We start from the raw sequence: 11190 nt of genomic DNA, 5'->3' as shown, positions 1-11190 counted from the left end.
GGGGCGCAACTCTGCTCCCCTTAGAGGAGCTGTATATAGGAACTCTAAATAGCGCCCCATCGGCGCGCCATCTACACTGTTCTCCGTGAGTGAAAAGTGCCCTCCCCACCACCAGCCACGTTGCGTGTGTCGCGTCCCGCACGCCACGAAAGAACCGTTGACAGGTACAATAAAAAAGAGTCGCTTTAAAAAGACGGAGCCTTTACTGTAACAGACAGCACAAACTGGACAGTCTGTCGTATAGTCCAAGACTACATGACCAGGCGTATCAATAGTCGCAGCGTTCAGGTGGCTGCGACAGACGCGCAATGCAGCGACCTGAGTCAGCGGCGAGATAATGCATCCTCGCCTGCTGACCATGACTACATGGCGAATTCTGAACGCCGTGTACCTTGTACATGCATAACATCAACGGGACCTGCACTGGGCTCAGTGCGCTTTAAAAATGGTAGTGGCGTAGCTCAGCTATGTCAAGATATACGTAGCGTGAGCTAGGGTTCAGCTGGTTATTCTTAGGTTTCCTGGTTGCATAGGATTAGCTGATTATCATGCTTACTGCTGCTAAAACGATTTCCGGTCCAATCCAATCCAATCCAATCCAATCTAATTCAGTCCAGTCCAATCCAGTCACTGCTCCTGGCTCATGCGCAGCACGGCTCTCCAGAAGCCATGCGAAATGACTATCAAGCACCTCCTGCGCAGCGTAAGGCTACTACGCAAACGAGGCGCACAGCTGGGCACGCAACAGCGCGAGTGCTTCTGCCACGGGTATGACATCACTCCTCTGGAATGCGTAAAACAGCGAATGTGCAGCCCAATTCTCTACACATCCGTACCCCAATTGGATTGGATTTCAATGCAATAGAATCCAAGCCAATCCAAGCCAGGCAAAGAAATCCAATGCTCCTCGCGCTTGCGTAGCACGGCCCTTCAAGGTCCACGCGAAACTGCTCAACCTCAGCCAGTGTAGCTACGCTCGCTACAAATTGAAGTTTTGCGACTGCAGAACCCTGCATTTACACCTGGGATATAAGATCGCCACGACATCGACATGTAGGTGGCGACAGCGTCGCGCTGCTAGTGTGGATGGTCCACTGAGTTGCCCGGGAGAATGCACACTGTGGGCGGGCTTCCTGCCTTTCTCGAGCTGTGTGTGCGCACGAAAGGCGCAGAAAAGTGTGGTATGCAGTACGGTTCCTCAACGTTCAATGTATAGCATGGAAAAAGCAATAAGTTTTCATTATTACGCCAAAAAAGCAGCGACCCATCGGGAACCTCAGAACGGCCGCAATAATTACAGCGAACTTGTACGCCGTGGTTTGCAGCAAGCTCGATCTTTCCAGACTATGGCGTTAAGCTTTCAATAACATCATAAATAGAAACCAATCAGGAAGCCTCGATCTTAGTAATTCAGTTTACAACAGAAGTATCAATCGCTTTCACTGGTACACATAAAACACAAGTTAGCCTGAATGGGAGTTTTTGGCTAAAATACGTCTTTTAAACTCCTCACGGCAGGCGGCCTGCTCCAACGTGTGGTACTATGATGGTGGAAAAACTGCCAATTTGCACCAGGGGCCACAAGCCGTCGTAAATAGGCGCATTTACCACGATTGTGCCTCTTCCCAAAACGCAGCATCTAGCTGTGAATACTGCGTTTGTCATAATGGGAGTATTGAAAACTCCCACGCCTCCTCTATCTCCTTCTCCTCCTCCTTCACCCCTTCCTCCTCTCCGCCTCCTTACAAAATGGCTGCCAGTTGGTTTCCTATGTCGTGTGAGCTCCAGCGTCCGCGTTAATTTATTGTCGATGTGAGCTTGCGGCCGAAAGAACGGATGTGAAGTGTTTCCGGATAATCGAAGCTCGTTGCGAACATTGTGGAACCAGCCTAGACTGGTGTGCGACGCACACTGCAACGTCGCCTCCGAGTCACCGACCTTCGAGCCGACAGAATACGCCAGCCAGCCGACGCGAGGCCAAAATGCAGTGATCTCTGAGAGTAGCTCGTTAAAAACAACGCGGTTGTGCCTCAGCAAGGTGGTTGAAGGTAAGATTTTCACGTTTTTTATTGTACCCAACATTTTGTGAGAATTCTGCCCATTCCAGTGTAAAAAAACTCAGCGTGTTTCCCGCGTCACTGCACGGTCGATTCTCCGCCACTGGAGTTGAGCGTTGTGGGTGAAAGACGGCGCCATAGGCCTCCTGCGCTGCCCAAGGGGCGCTGCGCAAGCGGCTTCCGGGCAGTACTTCCGGGTAGTACAAAGCTGCGCGGGTCCCATAGGATCCCGTGTTGACAGAAACAAAATGAGCTCGACGATCCCGATTATTTTGCGACGTGGTCACCAGCTCATCCCCGACGCGTCCGATCTATTCCAGCGATCAACTTGGCATTAGGGGAAAAATCTTTGCAGCGCTAAACACGTTTACAGCGCCGACGAAAGTGCCGGGACCGTGACGGCGTCTGCTACTCGCAGGTTCACCGATCGATGGTCGTACGAAGTGAAATTTTAAGTAACATTTCTAGTTTAAACTAATACTCTAGGTGACAAAAACTTCTCAAAAACAGCCGACCAAAAAAGAAGAGTGACGCAATCGGCGATGATCGCACTTTAAAAAGCCATCGAGTTCGGCGGACCGCAGGCTCGCCTGCTGCGGTGCGCCGCTCTTTTGCGTATCTGCACACTATGCGTGCACTTTCATTAAACACTCGTTTGCGTCGCCGTTACGAATACATAGTGGAGTGTTAGCTTGCCGTTTTGTTGTGTGTCTCAGTGACAAAATGCCGCGGCCGTCAGAAGCGTGAAATCTGTTTTGCGGTTCCGAAACCTAGTGGTCGTAAAACAAAGTGGTCGGGCGGACTAAGAGGCCGCTCGCTTTCCTTGTTTGCTCTCACTTTACTTAATTACACTCTTGCAGCATACATTCCCACTTCACACCTATAGCCTAGAATGAGGGTCAGCCACGGCCGAGTTCCATGCAGCTGACACGGCGGAGGGCTGGACGGCAAATCGGGGGGGGGGGGAGGGGCGGAAGGAGGAGGGGTTTGAATGCAAAGAGAAAACATTTAGCGAATTTCTAATATTTGACAATAATCTGGCGAAGTGTGAAGATGGGGGAGGGGTGCAACTCAACTGGAGGACGCCAATTCTCTGTTCTTGTATCGCTGTCCAAATCCATTCGAAGTCAAAACTGGCGTGTCGGCGTTCAGATTCGACTACCCCTGCACTAGAAAACTCCTGCCCTTCAGGAGAGGAATTAACCAACCTTCTGGGCGGGTGAGGAGCATCGCTAGGCGGATGTGACGTCACGTTTGCTCGCAGCGTTCTCGCGCGGTATGTTTACATTTTTCCGAGTGCTGCCTACACGGCGTACGTGCCGTAGCGATTCAAGTAGTCGCGTTCGACTTATGCGGTCGACGCAAGAATTCATAAACTGGCGATGGTTGTCGCCCTGTCAGTCGTCGTTCAACAGCTCCAGCGTCTTCTGGCACTACAGCTTTGCAGTTATCTGTGGGCGTTCAACTGTCCACCATCGGCCGACCAGGTGAGTGTTTTTTGGCGGGTTTGCTATCAGTTCGCATATCTCCTACTGCAAAGCTTGCTTTCTGCTCGCGGCAGTTATATTAGCGACGTTTACGAAATTCTTAACGGCGCGTTCTCCCCGTCTTGCATTATTGTCGCTGTTTATGCTGCTCGTTCGCGTCTGTCGGCGATCGCGAGCTGTTGACGGTTTGTTGCACGGCGCGGAAACTCGCTCTCATTGCAAACCCGTCTCGCCCATGACGTTTCATTGTCTCTTTAATGTGGCGTCATTAACATCACTTGTTTTCCTCGACGCTTTTTCTAGACAACGTGCCTTGTGCTAACGGATCTTAATATTGTAACGAAAATGAACTTGCAGTACGATCTGTTGGTGAAGTTAGGAGCGTGACAGGTCCCTGTTGGCAAGGTTTTCGTGTGTGCGTGTGGTTCGTGAGGGCGTTGTAACACGCTTTGCACTCGCTGCTGCATCCAGCACTTTTGCTGTCAGGAGTGCCTGCCAAGGAATGCTTACGTCGTTATGTGTTTTCATCTTATCAATCGGCGTTCAATAACCGATGGAAATTCAGCTGGAACGACCCGGATAACGCAGGGCGGGCAAGAGCACTGCTTGTGTGGTCTTCGCTTTCGTTTGCCCTTTTTTTAGTCATCCTAGATTGTTTATTTACTGCTGCCTCAACGGAGCTTCATTCCTCATGTTCCACTTATTTCTCTTGCAGCATCACCTGACTGCAGTCACGGTGCCCCTAGCCTGCCTGCAGCACTCATCCTGCCATTCTAGTGGGAACTGCCATTCTAGTGCAGGCCACTTGTCACAACCAAACGGGTTCCCGACTTTTCCTGGCTTCTATTTGATGGTATACTTTAGATCCACCAGTGCGTTCTCACTCTGTGTAGATTTCAAGCGAGGGTTTACAGTAACACGGTAGTTGATAGCCATGAAGACAGCAGCGTGTGTACTAAAAATCAAGTTTAGTTATTTATGCCAATGTCAAAAAACCAACCTGGTCTATGCATCCATTCCAGCCTGACATTTTCAAATACAAGTCTTTGAGTAGCTAGTGAAACAATGAAGAGGTAGGGATAGCTCATGCACTGCTTAATTACTACCTTCATTTTTTTACTGTTGAAAATTTATGGATGATGCTATATGTACCACCTAGTGAAGTCCCACGAGAAATTGTTATATGCACTACCGATATAGCACAATCTATGAGGTGGGCTGGCGTGCCATTCGTGCAAACAGCACCGTACGTGGTTTCCGTCACGACAAAGTTTGCACTGTAGTCTTGGGCGTGTAATGGGTTATGGCTGACCGCAGGGCCGTTTACAGTGCTTTCCAGCTTCCAGTGAAGGCAGGAACATAAATTACGTCGTCGGCCAGGGCACAGTACATGGTGTTAGTCAACACCACAGATATACCGTGCCTCGGATGGCCGCGTCATATATATATATATATTTTTTAATTTTACTTTTGAGTTTTGTGTAAGCAAGGATGTATCTAGTGCCCCTATGCTGTCTATCCTTGGTTTTTGTAAACACTAAGTAATATCGCACGGTAGCTTTATTCATCGTAACGAGATTTCTCAGGTGCCAGATTGCTCAGATCTCACATGGTTTCCTATGGCTGCAGGGATGTACAATGTCTTGGGTTCGATTCTTGGCTGCCGGTGCTGCATTGAATTTATAAAGCCAAAAAAAATAACCTTCTGTACACAATGTCTTGGTTTACGCTAAAGATCCTTGAGTGAGAGGTCTACCACACTACTCTGTGCCTCATAGTGCGAAGTGACCTCAGTTTACTCGATTATGATGCAATTACTTAATGCCTTCTCATGTAAACTCTTAGTGCAAACGGGAGAGGGTGCACCTACCTCCCCTTGAGCTGTTAGACTAAGTTGCCTTTTTCGCATGACATATAAGCTGTGTGAGAAAGCCATACAGGGCTAAGAATGTTGTAAGAAATGCCTCTTACGTGAGGCAGCTCATACATAATGTTTAAAAAAAGCACGTCACATTATTTTGCCGTAAGCTCTTTAAACGTTTTACACCCCTCCTACCGCCTGCTTTTATTGTTAATAAAGGCACTTTGCATATGTAGACACAGGAAAATGAAGCAGAAAGACATAGATATTTTTTCCAGCTGCACAGTGTCGCAGGCTATGCACCTGACGCAATGCTGTTTGTTCATCACGGTTTGCACTGTGCTTTGAAACGGTTTGTTACCAAGGTCCAAAGATTCACTTGGCTATTTCATGTCAGGAATGATACAAAGGGATCATCTGTGGAAGCAATGCCCATCTTATTCTTGTCCTTTTGTAATTTATGAGAGCTGCTGCAGCCAAGCATTCTATGGTATATTTATGAACTAGAAAATACATGGAAAAGGCAGTCTCTAAGCTGGAGGGAAACTATCGAGTAGCATATGCATTTAGTTTAAATAGTGGCGTGTTGCCCAACTGCTGGGCAACCGCATAGGGTTTATGCCGTGCTTGTGATTTGCTCAAGTATGTGATTTAGTCTTAGGCATTTACGTGTTGATAAAAGAATTCCGTGCTATCTTCATTCATTCACTGCAACTCGTTTGTGCTCATGGGGAGCATTCGGAATATGACCCTTAGCATGATAAAAATCAGAATACGCTTTACTCAGTTGGACTCAAGATATACCTGATCAGGACACGTCTACTCCTGAATGCTTAGATACCTGATCATATAAAAATTGGCCAACTTAACAAGCTGCAGGAAAAGAAGCAGCCCCATTCCTTCACGATAAAATAAAAAGAAGACACGAAGAAACTATTTTACATTTGCAAAAGGTCCAGGCGAGGCTGTTGTTTCTTACGCTTTCAAGAATACATTAATACTGTTGTTGTTTTACAATATAAAGTGAATTTTCCTTACACTACTTAATCGACTTCAGTTGTTTTCCTTTCTGGGTGACCTATGAGACCAAAGGTGCAATGTAATTAACAGTATGGTCATGTTGGTTGTAAACATGATAGAAAAGGCGCACAAAAATATGCATGGCAAAACTCAGGACTTTTGTTGTGTTGTTTTTCATTTATAGTTAATTTTGTTTTGTCCTATGGCACAATGCAATTCTCGAAACCAGCTTTCCTCAGAAACCTATTGAGCACAATTTTTCATACTAGGCAACATTACATGCAATGGCTGCACAGCACTTTCTGCCTGAATATAAATGTGGCTAAAAAATGTCCTAGTTATTTTGAAGCAGGCAGTTTTCATTGCCAGTCAGACAAAATGGGGCCAGATGCCATCTGTGCAAAACCGCATGTGACCGCACCATGGGAGGAGGAGGACAAACATTTTATTGAGCCTTTAAAGGCCCCTTAGGGGACGTGGTGACCGGCGTACCGGTGTCCGCAGCAGCCCTCGCCGTCACCACCCGCTGGGTAGACAGGTCGAAGCTGCCCAGTGCCTCAGCCCAGTGCCCACCGTCTGCTAAAAGAGGATAGGGGTTGTGGGGACAGTTCTAAAGAAGATGGTCCAGTGTTTCCACTGCTCCACAGGCCGTGCAGTTGGTGGAGGGGTAGACGGAAGGATAAATACGGTGCAGGTGGTAGCAACAGGGGAGGGTATGGGTTTGCACCAGTCACCATAGCCGTTCTTCCCTGTTGGATAAATCCGGGTGTGCGGGGGGGGGGGGGAGCTGGCGGCGTGAGAGGCGGTAATGTGCCGTAATGTCTTGGAAGGTCAAGAGACTATCCCAAGCTGATAGGGCTCTGTGAAAGGATTCGAGGCTAGGGCCTGCTTGGACGGTATGCTCTCGAGCGGCCCTATGTGCTGCCTCATTTCCCCCCACGCCCATGTGGGCCGGAGTCCAGATCAGCTTTATTTGTATGGTAGGAGGATTTTTGAGGAGAATTTTGAGCGCCAGGGGCGAGATCATGCCTCTGGCGTAATTTCGAATGGCCGTTTTCGAATCCGAGATGATAGTGATAGGGGGAGGCCTATGTGTAAGGGCTAGCGCGATAGGTGACCGGTAAAAAGTTCAAAGGCTCATGGGTACGTTGTCTGCTCCAGCCACTTTCGGTTCGAGATCTCGCCTGGCCTCCCGTACGCCGGCGGCTTTCACGCGCGTGTGTGCGTGTTGTTTATTTGTCACAGAGTGCTAACCTTTCAGAGAAGCCCCTAGTAGAATTCATTGTTGTTACACATTGAATGTGCGATGCATGAGCGGTTTTTTTTTTCAGTGGAAACAGATAAACAACAAGCACAAGCGCGCGTGAAAGCCGTCGGCATATGGGAGGCCAGGAGAGCTCTCGAACCGGAAGTAACAGAACTCCGCAGGAGCTGACAATGCACCCATGAGCATTTGCACTTTTTACCGATCACCTATTGCCGCCTCTTCCGCCTCAGCGGTCAGTTGGTGCGGTCTGTTAGGGATTTAAGAGGAGGAGTGTTGGGATGGTTGATTACTACTGCGACAGCGTATGCATCCTGCCATCGATAGCAAGCTGCGTCCACGTAAACCGTAGTGGGGTGGACGGGGTATTTCTCTGTAAGTGCTTGTGCTCGTAGTTCCCTAGGCTGCTTGTTGAAAACAAGGTGATATTGCGCGGCAAAGGGTGGATAGTGAGGGAGCCATGAATGTCGGCTGGTACCGGGAGCCTGTCATCACAGAGGATAGGGGCTTTAAGGTTAAGAGTAATAAGGAGAGTGTGACCGGTGGGGGTGGATGAGAGCCTATTTAGCTGACCGATAAGGTGGGCTTGAATGAGTTCCTCCGCAGTATTGTAAATGCCGAGTTTCTCGAGTCTGGCAGTGGTAGTGCTCTGATGGATTTGTAGCGCCGTTTTTTAGGTCTTTCGAATGAGGCAGTTGACTTTAGAGAGTTCGGTACGCGAGGGCAAGAGATACGGGAGGGAGTAAGTGAGAAGGCAGAGCGCCTGTATCAGCCGGATACGCTCCGTTTCTTTGAGCCCCTTGTTGCGGGCAGCAATCCTGCGGATGAGGGCGATCGTCTGATTCACCTGAGAATTCAGCTGTGCTAGGTACTTAATGTTTGCGAAATTGCGCTGTATGCAAAGCCCAAGTATTTTCAGGACTTCCACTTGGCGAACATCCCTACCATCAATGCGGACCTCAATGGTGGGTGTCTGGACCGGGTTGCCGGTTGATTTGGCGGGGTGGATTAAAAGCTCAGATTTTTCAGGTGAGCATCCAAGCCCAACTTGCGCGGCGGCGGTAACTAAGTCAGCTCCCTGTTAGAGAACCTCCTCGATTTGAAAGTCGCTGCCTCTGGTGGTCCACAGCGTAATATTATCGGCGTATATGCTGTGGAGTAAGCGAGGGATCGCGGCGAGCTTACTGGGAAGGTGGATTAGGGCAATGTTAAATAGGAGTGGGGATAATACTGCACCTTGAGGCGTGCCAATGGTTGGGAAATGGATAGTGTCGGATTGTAGGTCACCGAGCTGAATAACAGCCGTGCGGTTCGAAAGGAGGTTACGGATATAGTATGTGCGGCGACACGGAGTGAAAGTGGCAACGTTACACAAAATAGCCTGGTGTGATACGCGATCAAAGCTTTCTAAAGATCAAGTGCCAAAATGGCTCAATTATCTACCTTTGAAGGGGTAGCGATAATTCCGTGTTTTAATTGCAGGTGTACATCTTCGGCTTCCGCACCATGGGAAGTGTTGTCCAGTTTTTTGCAAATCGCTTGTTAGCCCTACGGGAACCGCAGCACGTGTAGTGACTGCCATAATCTTTGTCTCAGCCTTATAAATTGACGTGTACCTTTTTCCTCCTTACTTAAAACAGATTTCCTTTTTTGTAGAGAAAAGGAACTGCCACCTGAAGAAAACCACCTCTGCTTCAAAAATGCACTGATCAAGATTAGTATCATACTACAATGAGAACATATAAATGTTAAAATGTAAAAAATTAGCCATATACACAAATAACTAATGAAGTGTGCCGCTGCACAAATTGGTTTTCAATACATAAACAAAGGAGTGCTTCAAAGAGAAAGGACAAGAAAAAGGGCAGGGGTGTTTTCTGGTCTGCTTCACTACAACCTAAAATGATGCTTTGGCTCTCGGTAAGATTAGGTACACTATTTATACGGTACTAGGAAGTGTCCAAGCAGCATTTCTGACTCGCCCCGTCTTTCTACGAGCATTACTGACAGTTTCTCTCTTGTTGATCGAAGAAAGGAGTGAAATGCGCTGAAAGCATCAAATCTGCATTCGCACCGTTCAGTTGCATGGTCTGGCTCATTAACAAGGAACCACACGACAAACAGACGTGCTCACACGTCAGCTCAGAGTTGCGTATCGAGAAATTCTGGGCGAGCTAGAGAAGCTTGCCAGGTCTTGCACTTAAACATCAGTAAAGCATGCATTATGCGACAAACCAACGACGACAGAAACAGCTACCTTCATACTGGGCAAGTGTTCGAACCACTGTGGCGTGTTAACGCCGCGATCAGAAAGTTGCCACGCCAGTTTGACAGCCCTGGCGCGAATAGCCAGATTGGTGGGAACGACCCATGGATGATCGGTCAGAAGCAGTGACAAGCAGCCATTTTGACCCTCCGAACGCTTGAAAGTACGTGTAAACATATAAAAAAGTGTTGCTGACTGCAGCTAGATAATGCTATATCGGTGGTGGGTATAGCACTTCATAGGTTGTATTCACTGGTGTGGCCCACAAGTGGGCGACCCTGTGTGTGCGCCGCCATGTATGTGCCGCAGCATCGGTGATACGTCGGACTCCATGAGATTGCGGTAATGGACCTTTTTCTATTAGCAATCTGCACATGCGCGGGCTGGTAATCCGCCATTCTGGACAGTCGTCTCGGGCAAACCAAACAAAAGGGTGCCCCCTCCACTTGTTGCTGGGGTAGCAGCTATGCTTTCTAGTGATGCACGTTTTTATTTCTTCTTTTTCGACAGCATGTGGTGAGTTGTGCGTGCACACAAAGGATTTCAAAGGAAAGGGGTGAAGACTTGAGGTTGACCACGGTACGAGCACATGGCTACCAGCAAGGGGGTGAGCGGTGCAAGCATGGCACAACTCGGGAGATGGCATCACGTGCACTGGCTTCATTTAATATAAATATAGAATATAACTATAAATTGGCGTGTCACTGTTGGTGTGTCATTGGCGTATCAGCTGAATCACTGTTCCAGAGGAGGCTGGAACAACTGCGCTATTGGCTCCGCTTGTTCCCAGGCTTGGGTTGCGACATCAGTGTCCTGACAGCACCACACCTAGCTTGCTCATCCCAGAGCTTGCAGTCTCCTCCTGATGCATTTTTCTTGCTCTTTGCTCCGCCTCCTTTCCATCTTGAGGTTCATGCTTAAATACTCTCATCATGTCTTTGCAGCACCTGCTGACTGGGCTGTAGCCTGTGCCTGCTGGTGAAGAGAAGTTTTCTGTGAGACGAGGGTCTTGACGAGCACGTAACTCCTGTTGTTAAAGTGAAGCTTTCAGGACCTCACTGATTGCATTCAATGTGTCTACATTATGCACTGCAGCAAAGCTAACTTTACACAATGATTTTCACAAAGCGATGAGGATGATAAGCAAAAGCACATGCACCTCAAGAAAAAACGCTTTCCATGGTCATAATGGAACCAGTGTCCCTTGCATTATGAAACCATTGTCTGTCAGACTG

General features: G+C 48.2%; 1 long non-coding RNA gene across 1 annotated transcript; it reads left to right on the top strand.

The window, feature by feature from the left end:
• The first annotated feature begins 3336 nt into the window (after nt 1–3336).
• Nucleotides 3337–10951, top strand: LOC144165731 (uncharacterized). Its single transcript, XR_013321493.1, has 3 exons — nt 3337–3544; nt 4260–4397; nt 10466–10951. It is a non-coding gene; the product is annotated as an uncharacterized LOC144165731 (long non-coding RNA).
• The last annotated feature ends 239 nt before the right edge of the window (nt 10952–11190 follow it).

Source organism: Haemaphysalis longicornis, unplaced genomic scaffold, assembly GCF_048455015.1.
Source record: "Haemaphysalis longicornis isolate Haplotype H1 unplaced genomic scaffold, Haemaphysalis longicornis Haplotype H1 scaffold_15, whole genome shotgun sequence".
Classification (NCBI taxonomy): domain Eukaryota; kingdom Metazoa; phylum Arthropoda; class Arachnida; order Ixodida; family Ixodidae; genus Haemaphysalis; species Haemaphysalis longicornis.
Note: the sequence above shows the minus strand (reverse complement) of the source record. Positions and strands in the feature narration are given on the sequence as shown.